Here is a 12873-nt window from a genome sequence, read left to right on the forward strand (position 1 = left end):
AGTATCTGAAGGCAGAAAGCAGGAGGCCATTCAAAGCAACCCCATTTCTCAAACATGGGGAGGCATATATGATATTGCAATGTGTTGTCTTGTTCTGGGACATTTGACAGTTATCTATGACTTTCCCTCTGGAAATTCAAAGTGTTTAGGAGACCAAGTGTAAAGAAGGAAAATGGTGGTTCTGAATCTATTGTTCAACCTTACATGGTAAGGACGAACAGCCTTTGGCTATGGCCTTATACAGCCACCATTTGACATATATAGCTAGCTAGCTTTGAAGTCTTAATCTAATTTATCTTTATCAATAAAAAATTGGGGTAAGAATCTGAAAGATCAGAGAAGCAGGGAGCAACCAGTCACCTCTTACCTCTACTGTTCCTCTGTCCAAAAGGGCCCAGATCCTCTCTCAGCCTCATCTTACTACTTCCTGTCTCCTATCTGTCTACAGTCCTCCAAACCTCTATGGTTACTTTTGGTCAGCTAATGGCTAGTTCCACCCTCTGTCTGACCTCCAAGCAAGTTTTATTTGTCAGAACACTATCAAAATATCACATGACATAGCTTATTAGAAAATTGTCATCAATATAATAATCACACTTTAGTAACAGAAACATTTTAGATTAGAATTAATTCCGTAGCCTCAAGGAAACTAATTATAACAAAATAGTGGGTGTGTTAGGTGATGCCAGACTAAATGAACCTGTGCTCTTGCTCTCTGTTTGGTCTGTCTTGTACATCCTCGGCTGACCTCAAGCTTACCATGTAGCTACAATGGGCCTTGAACTCCTGATCTTCCTGCTTCAGCCTCCCAAATGCCTGGACCTTCCCTTTTCTTTGTATCACTGAGCAACCTCTCCAGGTGGCAAGCGGGCCGCCAACATCAGCCTATTCCTCATTGCCCTTGCCTCTTCAGATATGCCTCTTACCACAGAACACTTTTCTGTCCCATTTCTCCACCATGTACTTTCTCATCATAATGGCACTGGGAGGGCCTATGAATGCCTTCAGGCAGCCTGGACCATGGGACTGTGAGGACCCAGGCTACCTTGTGGGTGTCTTTTGCCCTGCTGAGCCACATGGCATCAGGCAGGCTCATGGATCCAGTATAACTTTTTAACTACCAAAAAAAAAAAAAAAGGGAAAAAATGTAAAAGATGCCACAGATGTAGCCTACTATGTGTAAGCCTCCGGGACTAGGGTGATGACCCAGCCATGTTTGGGTCTATAATCCTACTGTAGCCAGGGTCTGTGTTGCTGTTTATGGCTTTAGTAACCACTGACGGCTGTGTGGATGACCATGGCTTATGGTCTGATCAGACACCTGAGTCTGGGTTGGTGTCCAAGGGCCATGCTAATGTGGATGGCTTGTGCTGCCACTGGGGCCATGTCTGAGTCTGTGGTTCTTCCATAGCCAGAGTCTGGGTTGATATCCTTGGCTCCTGATACTACCCAAGGCCATGCAAATAACTGAGGTCTGGGCCATCACCTGAGACCAGGTGGGAATCTGAGGGCCAAGCTACATCTGGAGCCTATAGATCTGACTGGCCTGCTCTGCTACATGGTGATACCTGGGCCTCGGCTGCTGCTGGGGCCATGTTTGGGTCTGTGGCCCTATTCTAGCCAGGGTCTGTTTTGATGTCTGTGATTCCTGATACCATTGAAGGCCATGCTGATGCCAGAGGTCTGGGTTACTACCTGGGGCCATGTTGGTGTCCAAGGGTTATGCTGCTGCTTCAGCCATGCTGATCTGAGAGGCCTGAGTTGCCACTTGGGGCCATGGTGACATCTGAGCCCAGGTAGCTAATGAGGACCATCTCTAGGTCTATGGTCTTGCCACAGCCTGGGTCTGTGTTGACATCTGTGTCCCATGTTGCCACAAAAGGTCACATAGATACCCAGGGTCTAGGCCATAACTTGTGGCCATGTTGGCCCCTGAGGGCCATGTTGCTAACTGGGCCACACTGATCTGAATCACCTGCATTGTCACCTGGGGCCATGGTGTCATCCAGGCTAGGGTTGCTGCTGAGAGCCACGGCCCTACTGCAGCAGGGCTGTGGTGATGTCCATGTCTCCTATGCCATTGAAGGCCATGCCAATGCCAGGCCTCTGGTCTGAACCTAGGGCCATGTTGATGTCTGAGTGCCACTCTGCCATGGGGGCCATGCCAATCTGAATGGTCTATACTGGGACCATGGTGACATCTGAGACCAGGCTGCTGTCTGGATCCACGGTCCTACCACAGCCCAGGTCTGTGTTGATGTCCATGGCCTATGGTACTGCAAAAGATCACATAGATCCCTGGGGTCTTGTGTGGCCTTGTTAGTATTTGAGGGTAATGCTGCCACCAGGGCCATGCTAATCTGGGTGGCCTATGTTGCCACATGGGGCCATGGTGTCATCTCGGCCTGGGCTGCTGCCTACAGCCATGTCTGAGCCCATGGCCCAGCAGCAGTCAGGTTCTGAGTTGATGTTTATGACTCCTGTTACCGCCAAGGGCTGTGCAGATACCTGGGTCTGGACAGCCACCTGACACCATATTGGTGTCTGAAAAACATGATGCTTCCAGGGTCATTCTCATTTGGGTGTCCTGTGCTGCCACTGGGGCCATGGTAACATCCAGGGTGGAGCTGTTGCTGAGGGCCATGTGTGGGTCCATGGTACTGTTGCAGTTGTGGTCTGTGATGATGTCTGTGGCCTGTGCCACAGGGGGTCATAGGAACCATGCATGTTGAAAACTGAGGGCTGTGCTGAGCCAGCCCCAACCCTCATTGGCCCTGAGATAGCTGACCCTGCCCCTTGCATGACTCTGCAGCAGGAGAGCTGGTCCTGGCCCCCAAGGGAGAGCTGCCTGCTCCCAGGAAATATACCTCAACATCAAAGATAGATACTACCTCAGGTTAAAGGGTTGGGAAAAGATATTCCAAGCAAATAAACCTAAGAAGCAAGCTGGTGTAGCCACTTCAATATTCAGCAAAATATAATTAAAATCAAAACTGATCAGAAGAGATAGGGAAGGACACTACATACTCACCAAGTTGACATTTCAATTCTTAACATCTATGCCCCCCACACAAAGGCACTCACCTTTGTAAAAGAAACACTATGACAACTTAAACCACATATCCATACTTACATTGTGATAGTGGGAGACTTTAATGCCCCACTCTCAAAAACAGACAGGTCATTTAGATAAAAACTAAACAGAGAAATGATAGAACTAACAGATATTATAACAAAATGGACATAACAGTTATTTAAGGAACATTCCACCCAAACACAAAAGAATATACCTCTTCAGAATTTCATAAAACATGCTCCAAAACTGACCGAATAGTCAGATGTAACAGAGACAAGAAAATTGAAACAACACTTTACATCCTATCTGACCACCATGGATTAAGGCTGGATATCAACGTTAACAGAAACAACAGAAAGCTTAGAAATTCATAGAAACTGAATACCACTGAATGAAAAAAATGGGTCAAAGAAGAAATAGAGAAACTAAAGACTTCCAAGAATTCAATGAAAATGAAAACACAGCATACCCTAACTTAAGGGATACAATGGAAGTGCCACTAAGAGGCAAGTGCATAGCACTAAGTGCCTTCACAAAAAACTAGAACCATCTCACACCAGCAATTTTAGACGAAAAGAAGAAATCATATCCAAAAGGAGTAGATGGCAAGAAATAATCAAACTCAGGGATGAAATAAATAAAATAGAAACAAAGAGATCAATACAAAGAACCAATAAGACAAAGAATTGGTACTCTGAGAAAAATCAGTAAGATCAATAAACCCTTAGCCAAATTAACCAAAAGGCAGAGAGAGAATACCCAAATTAACAAAACCATAAATGAAAAGGGGGGCATAAGGACAGATACTTAGGAAATCCAGAGAACCTTAAGGACATAGTTTAAAAATCTGTTCCTGGGGCAGTGGTGGCGCTTGCCTTTAATTCTAGTACTTGGGACACAATTCTTGGGACTCAGACCTCTCAGTTCAAGGTCAGCCTGGTTGCCTACAAACCAAGTTTCAGGACAGCTAGAACTACACAGAGAAATCCTGTTTTGAAAAAATAAAACAAAACAACAGCAACAACAATACCCCCCCAAAAACCCCCACTGTATTCCATCAAATTGGAAAATCTAAAAGAAATGGATAATTTTCTCAATAGGTACCACTTACCAAAGTTAAATCAAGATCAGATAAATAATTTAAACTGCCCTATAACCCCTAATGAAATAGAAACAATCATTAAAAGTCTTCCCACAAAAAAAAGCAAGACCTGGGCCAGATGGTTTTAGTGCAAAATTTAACAGACTTTCAAAGAAGAGCTAACGCCAATACTCCTCTATTATTTTACAAAATAGAAACAGAAGGAACATTGTCCAATTCATTCAATGAGGCCACAGTTACCTTGACACTCAAACCACATAGCAAACCAACAAAGAGAATTACAGACCCTTATCAACCCAGGGAAACCAAGGACAATCCCTATGCTCAGAATCCTTCAAAGTATTCAAATTAGCCAATTTTAAACCAACTGACCCTGGCCTCACCTGTATTTCTCCATGAACACTATAAGGAAGTGCCATGTCCCCTGAGCAATTATACCACTTCCCCATGTTGCTGTTTTGGTGTGGACGTTCCAGTTCCCATGGTGACTGTGAGGTTGTCACAAATTTATTTTCTTTAAAAAAATTAAATTCTTTAAAATTTTAATAGAAATTTATTTTCAATGGCAACCATCTCCTGATTTGTTAGTATCACTGTTCTCAGATAACAATGAAATCTCCACCATCAAGATTGTGTAGCTCACCTGGTGCCATGCAGCCCAGGCAGGTGAAAGACACCCACAAGCCATCCTGAGTCCTCATAGTTCAGGCTGGCTGGAGACAGCCACAGGCCTCTCTGGTGCCACTAGGCTCAGGAGGTGAAAGACAACTAACTATAGGCCAGCTTGGGTCTTCTCAGTCCCGGCTGGCTGTAGACATCTACAGGCTCACCTGGTACCACTCAGCCAAGGCTGATGAAAAACACCCACTGGGCAGCTTGGGTCTTCACATTCTGGGGTGGCTAACGGCAGCCACAGGCCCACCTGGAGCAACTAGTCTGAGGTGGGAAGAAGACACCCACAGGCCAGTCTGGGTCCTCACAGTTCAGGCTGGCTGACAGCATTTACAGGCCATCAGGGCACTATTAAGATGAACAAATGTATGGTGGAGAAGTGGGAGAGAAAGAGAAGCAGAATGCTTCATGTGCTGTGGAAAGAGATGGCACTGGAGAACTGGAGGTGGTGAAGAACAGGCTGTTGGGGGTGTCCTGCTTGCCATCCATGGTTAGGGTGATGTCTGAGCCTGGGCTACTGCCAAGGGCTATGTCTTGATCTGTAGTCATACCTCAGCTGGAGTCTGTGTTCACATGCATGACCTATGTGCTACTAAAGGCCATGAGGATGGCCTGGGTCTGGGCTGCCATCTGTGGCCATGTTGGTTTCCAAAGGCTGTGACACTTCTGGGGCCATGTTGATCTGAGTAGCCTGTGTTGCCACCCAAGGCCACAATGACATCTGGGCCTGAGCTGCTGCCAAGGATCATGTCTGGGTCTGTCACCTTACTCCATCCAGGGTCTGTGTTAATGTCTGTGGCTCCTGTTGCTACTAAAGGCTGTACAAATACCCAGGGTCTGATCAGGCACCTAAGACCATGTTGGTTTCTGAGGGATAAGTTTCCACTGGGGCTATACTGATCATGGTGGTCTGCTCTGCCCCTGGGGCCATGGTCCTGCCACAGCTAGGGTCTGTTTTGTATCCATGGCCTATATTACCACAGGGGTCCATAGGAACCATGTGTGTTGAAATCTGAGGGCTTGTGCTGAGCAGACCCTATCCATCACTGGCCCTGCCTTCATTGGACACTGCAACAGGAGAGCTGGCCCCACCACTCACCACAGGTGTGGGATAGCTGGTCCAGCATGGGCATGAGAGAGCTGGCTCTGTGCCCCATCTGAGGGGAGCAATCGCAGTGACTGACCAGCTCAGCTACTTCCCAGACGCACATCCTGGGTCTTAGGTTGTCCCACTCTAACATCTACCCCATCTATGACCTGCTAGATCACATGAAGGAATTGGTCCTGTGGAATGATAGCCATAGGATCTCCATGACTTGGAGCAACCCTAGGATGTCCAAGAGGAGTTTTGATGAGGGCTCAGTGATGATGCTGTTCCAGAAGCCAGACGTCTTGAACCAGACCAATGACTTATTACAATGAACATTTGTAGGTGTGGCTGATTGGACAAAAGTGAATACTGTGTGACACTAGGATGAAGGAAGAGGTGTTGGAGAGGTGGGAAAGATGGAGAATCAAGGTGGGTTTTTTATTGTTGTTGTTTGTTTTTAATTATTTTTTGGGGGTTTTCTTTTGGGGGTTGAGGAACATATAGAGGGACTCGGAGGTGAGAAGGATTCGAGTGCATGTTGTGAAATTCCCAAAGAACCAATAAAGAATTGTGTTAGAAGAAGAAAAGAAAACTTGTTCCGGATGTTGGCAAAGTTCATTTCCATCTGCATGCTTTTATGGGAGCCTCCCACTGCCAAGCTGGCATGGGCCCATTAAGTCCCCAGGCTTTCAGGGCCTTCCAGTCCATCTCCTGCTCTTTTTCTGACTTCCACATCTGTTTTTAAGGGAAATGTGTTACGTGGGTAATATGGCATCATAGCCTTCTTGCGTTAAGGCCAGCTGACTAGAAAAGTTAATTAGATCTAAAATACCCATTTATCACATTAAGTGGCTAATCCTAGCAACTATACCAGCAACTACAGCATTTTAGAAGCTCAATAAGAAAAGAATGCTGTTCAATGCAATCCTTATCAAAATATTGGCACAATTCTTCAATGACCTTGAAAGAACAATTCTCAACTTTATATGGAGAAACAAAAGACCCAGGATAGCCAAAACAACCCTGTACAATAGAGGAACTTCCGGACGCATCACCATTCTTGACTTTAAGCTCTATTAAGAGCTATAGTCCTGAAAACAGCTTGGTATTGGCACAAAAATAGACAGGTAGACCAGTAGAATCGAATTGAAAACCCTGATGTTAACCCACACACTTATGAACACCTGATTTTTGACAAAGAAGCTAAAATTATACAGTGGAAAACAGAAAGCATCTTCAACAAATGGTGCTGGCATAACTGGATGTCAACATGTAGAAGAAGATAGATCCATGTCTGTTGCCATGCACAAAACTTAAATCCAAATGGATCAAAGACCTCAATATAAATCCAGTCACACTGAACCTCTTAGAAGAGGAAGTGGGAGGTACCCTTGAATGAATTAGTACAGGAGACCACTTCCTGAACATAACACCAGCAGCACAGACACTGAGATCAACAATTAATAAATGAGACCTCCTGAAACTGAGAAGCTTCTGTAAGGCAAAGGACACAGTCAACAAGACAAAATGGCAGCCCACAGAATGGGAAAAGACATTCACCAACCCCACATCTGACAGAGGGCTGATCTCCAAAATATACAAAGAACTCAAGAAGCTAGTTTCCAAAACACCAAATAATCCAAATTAAAAGTGGGGTACAGAACTAAATAGAGAATTCTCAACAGAGGAATCTAAAATGGCTGATAGACACATAAGAAAGTGTTCAACATCCTTAGCCATCAGGGAAATGCAAATCAAAACAACTCTGGGATACCATCTTACTCCTATCAGAATGGCTAAAATAAAAAACACCAATGACAGTTTATGCTGGAGAGGATGTGGAGAAAGGGGAACACTTCTCCACTGCTGGTGGGAGTGCCAACTTGTACAGCCACTTTAGAAACCACAATGGAGATTCCTCAGGAAAATGGGAATCAGTCTACAACAAGATCCAGCAATTCCATTCTTAGGCATATACCCAAAAGATGTACATTCATATAATAAGGACATCTATTCAACCATGTTCATAGTAGCATTATTTGTAATAGCCAGAACTTGGAAGCAACCTAGATGCCTTTCAACTGAAGAATGGATAGAGAAAATGTGGTACATTTACACAATGGAGTGCTACTCAGTAGAAAAAAAACCAAAGGAATCTTGAAATTTGCAGGCAAATGGATGGAACTAGAAGTAACCATCTTGAGCGAGGTAGCCCAGTCACAAAAATACAAACATGGTATGTTCTCACCCATATACAGATTTTAGACACAGAGCAAAGGAGTACCAGCCTAAAATCTACACCTCCAGAGAAGGTAGGAAACAAGGAATACCCTAAGAGAGGCATACATGGTCCCCCGGAAAAAGGGAAAGGGACAAGATCTCCTGAGCAAATTGGGAGCATGGGGGGAGGGGAGAGGGAGCTAGGAAAATGAGAAGAGGAGAAGAGGAAGGGAGAGGATGACATGAGGGAGCAGGAAGGTTGAGTTGGGGGAAGAATAGAGGAGAGCAAAATAGGAGATACCATAATAGAGGGAGCCTTTATAGGTTTAAAGAGAAATCTGACACTAGGGAAATATCTAGAGATCTACAAGGTTGACCCCAACTAACAATCTAAGTAACAGTGGAAAGGCTACCTCAAATGCCCTCCCCTGATAATGAGATTGAAGACTACCTTCTATTGCTTTCCTAGAGCCTCCATCCAGTAGCTGATGGAAGCAGAAGCAGACAACACAGCTAAACACTGAGCTGAACTCTTGGAATCCAGGTGCAGAGAAGGAGGTGTGATTAGCAAAGGGGTCAAGACCAGGCTGGTGAAACCCACAGAAACAGCTGAACAAGGAGGAACTCATGGACTCCGGACTGAAAGCTGGGAAACCAGCATAGGACTGATCCAGACCCCCTGAAAGAGGATGTCAGTGAGGAGGCCTCAGAAATCTATGGGGCCTCTTGTAGTAGATCAGTATTTATCCCTAGTACACTAATGGACTTTGAGAGCCCACTTCACATAGAGGGATACTTTCTCAGCCTAGACACACAGGGGAGGGCCTAGGCCTTGCTCCAAATGATATGACAGACTTTGAAGATCCCCATGGAAGGCCTCACCCTCCCTGTGGTGCAAAAAGGGTATGGGATAGGGTGTTGGGGGGGGTAGGGGAGGAGGACAGGGAGCAGGAACTGGGATTGATATGTAAAACAAGCTTGTTTCTAATTTAAATAAAAAATGGAAGAGAAAAAAATGGCAATGTAAAACCATTCCAAACAAAAAGAAAAGAAAAGAATGTTGGGGGCTGGAGAGATGGCTCAGCAGTTTAGAGCCATGGCTGCCTTTTCAGAGGACTAGGTTTGATCCCCAGTACCCCCATGGTGGCTCACAACTATCTATAACTCTGTTTCAGGGGGTCTGAATCCCTCTTCTGGCCTCCCAGGGCAGTAGGCACACATGAAATGCACAGAAATGCATGCAAGCAAAACATGTATACACATAAAATAATAAGAATAAAAGTAAAGCCTGTGCTAAAAAGGAAAAGAATGCTGGCTAACTTATTTAGGGTTTCTATTGATGTGAGGAGACACCATGACCAGGACAACTCTTATAAAGGAAAACATTTAAGTAGGGCTGGCTTACAGTTTCACAAGTTTAATCTATTATCATCATGGCAGGACATGGCAGCTTGCTGGCAGAGATGGTGCTGGAGGAGCTGAGAGTTCTACATCTTGATCTGCAGGCAGCAGATAAAGAAACTGACACCTTGGGTGTAGCTTGAGCATATATGGGATCTCAAAGCCCTCCTCCACAGTGACACACTTCCTCTAACAAAGTCACACTTATTCCAACAAGGCCACATCAACTTCAACAAGGCCACTCCTCCTAATAGTGCCACTCCCTGTAGGCCAAACATTCAAGTACATGAGTCTATAGGGCCGTTCCTATTCAAACTACCACACTGGCTTTAATAGTTTCTAGGAAGACACTGCAAGATGTTATAGTATTTTCTTGTCTCTTCATATTACCGGCTATTGCCTTTGGATGGATCACTTTGGAATTTCTGAGGATGGTGGCACGTCTTTAATCCCAGCACATAAGAGGCAGAAACAGTCAAAGCTCTATGAGTTTGACACAGTCAGGCCCACAGAGAGAGTTGTAGGCCAACTAAGCTACATAATGGAAGTGTCTCAAAGGGGGGAAATTTCTCTGATTAAGATGGCTATAGGATAGTATGGGTGGGAAAAAAACTCACTAGGAAATGGACTCGTCCGGTATCAGTGTAATATTTATCCTGTCACGAACAAGGCTGAGACACATGAACTATGATTGACAAAGTGCGATGGCTCTTTGAAAGTCCTTGTTTTCTCTGAGGGGAGACCTTTAGAACTCTTCTGTCTCTTCATGAACATTTACCTCTAAGGGATTCCTTAATACTTAATATGTTTTTCTGCTAGTACATTTATGTTAACTTTGTCAATTTTCTTATGCACTCATAAAGCATGATTATACATTGACAGTTTAAAAGTCTGACTTAGGTTTCCCATAATATGAACACAGTTCAATATACTTTATCCTGGTCAATTAATATTTCCATTGTTATTTTCTCCCATACACAGGGACCTCTTGAGGTGGCAATTGTGTTCTCCCTGCCCTGTGCTAGTCCCTCATTTGCTCTAATCCTGTATGTACTCTTTTCTTTTTCCTTCTTCTTTGTTCTGTATTTTTCTTTGTTTATGTCTTCCCTATTCCTTTTCTCTTCTCTCTTTATTTCCTCACCTACTTTGTGGATTTCCTCACTGTGATTTTTATCACGTTTGCTGTTTATCCTACTTTTTGCCTTTTTAAAGATGACATTTTAACTTTAATTTTCATTGCATTTCTTCAACAAGCATCATTGCCTTATGATGTCTTAAACACATAATTTCTGTCCAAAAGAGACTTTTGCTATCAATATTTTGTCAAATGAATTTGAAGTACCTGCTGAATTATCTTGGTAGGCAGGGCTGGAGAAAATATTAGCAATCATGATTGGCCACGTGAACTTGGACTTAGATGAATGATATTCTTTACTTGTATCTTCAAATTTTAAACTTCAAAATACACAGATTACAATAACATGATGAGGATAGATAACCACTCAAAGATCAAGATTTTTTCAACTCTTTGCTTAAACAGGAGGGCATGGCAGCCTCAGGAGTTGGGTGAAGTTCACAGGCATGCTCTTTTGTCAGCCTTTATAGAAGTCCAGAGTTGTTTCAGCCCTCATATCTATGCCTCCTAAGAGGTCTGAATTTATCCCTGTAGGGTACTCTGTGGTTAGTACTTTATGTGCTTAATGGGTCTCTGTTTAGGCATAAAGCTTGACTGTGAGCTCCTTTGAATCTGATGTCAGGTTTCCAAACCCTTGCCAGGACATATGGTCTGTTGTTCTGCTGCAGCTTTTCCCTCAAGGAAGTTAGGTAGGGCTTTCATTTAGCTGTGGTAGTTTCAACAAAATCAATCTTGTATATTTCAAAAATCACTCTTTAGGATCTCTGTCTCTCTGTCTCTCTGTCTCTCTCTCTCTCTTTCTCGGGTCTCACTATATAGCCCTGGCTGTCCTAAAATTTGCTATGTAGACAAGCCTGGCCTCAGATTCACAGAGATCCTCCTGACTCTGCACTTTGAGTACTGGATATTATATATATATATATATATATATATATATCCATGGCTCCTTAGCATCTTTTGTAAGGCCTTTATGACAATATTATGTGAGTCAATTCCAATTAAAATATTTTTGTTATTTGTATTTATGTACATTGTGTATCTGTGTGAGTGAATGGCATGTGTGTGTAGATAATAGGGGTGGCCAGAAGATATCTCTTAGAATTGACGTTCCAGGTGCTTGTAAGCCACTCACCAGGTATGACAGAGACTCAATTCAGGTCCTCTGGACGAGCAGTGTACTCCATTAGTCACTGAGTCATTTTCCAGCACCAGGATAGTTTTTATTTAAAAATGTTAATTTATTTTTAAATGTACTACTATTGTGGGTAAACTGGGAAAATGAGTCATTTTTCCCTGTTTACAGGATTTAAGCAATGCCATATATGGTGATATTTTGTCAATTACGATATTCCCATAAGTTTCCTTATTACAAATAAACACACACACACACACACACACACACACACACACACACACACACACACACCCCAAAGCAACAATCAACAACTATTCATTTGCCCTGGTTTAATTAGGTGGCTCAGGTCACTTCTTATATTAGTTTACTCTTCCATTGCTGTGAATAAATACCATGGGCAAAAGCAACTTGGAGAAGAAAAAGTTCATTTTGGTATACAGTTCCAGAAGGAGAGTCCGTATTGGACAGGAAGTCATGACATGGCAGTAGGGGCAAGAAGCTGGATGGTTACATTTCCGTTTATACACAAGAAGCAGAGCGGGAAGGCAGGAATTAAAGATTAAAACCCCAGAGCTCCCTCCTACACTTTCTCCAGTGAGATCATACCTCCTAAATGTTCCATAACTTTTAGAAATAGTGCTACCAACTAGGAACCAATGGGAGGCATTTCCCATTCAACCTGCCACATTTCCCCTGTGTTTGAGTCACACAAAGATCACTTTTTTCTGAGTTAAGGAAATGGTTTTCTCTTTCTGTGGCCTCATGATGATCAGGTGTAGAAGACGATATGACACACCCATGATTGTGTGTTAGAGTGGTGTTTTCCCATAGAAATTCTGTGCTACCACGCTCATGTGGGCTCTAAAGCCTGAGTCCACTAGCTGATGAGATTACTTTCACGTTTTCTGTCTTTAATTAAAACTATGTGTTTGGACACTGAAAATTATGCAAAGTATATTACAGTCCATAATATGCAGAACAGTAAAGGGACAGTATTATACAAAAGATTTAAGGCAAAAGTGAGGTAGAATTCACAGAATGC

The sequence above is a fragment of the Cricetulus griseus genome (genome assembly GCF_003668045.3).
Source record: "Cricetulus griseus strain 17A/GY chromosome 1 unlocalized genomic scaffold, alternate assembly CriGri-PICRH-1.0 chr1_1, whole genome shotgun sequence".
NCBI classification, from domain to species: domain Eukaryota; kingdom Metazoa; phylum Chordata; class Mammalia; order Rodentia; family Cricetidae; genus Cricetulus; species Cricetulus griseus.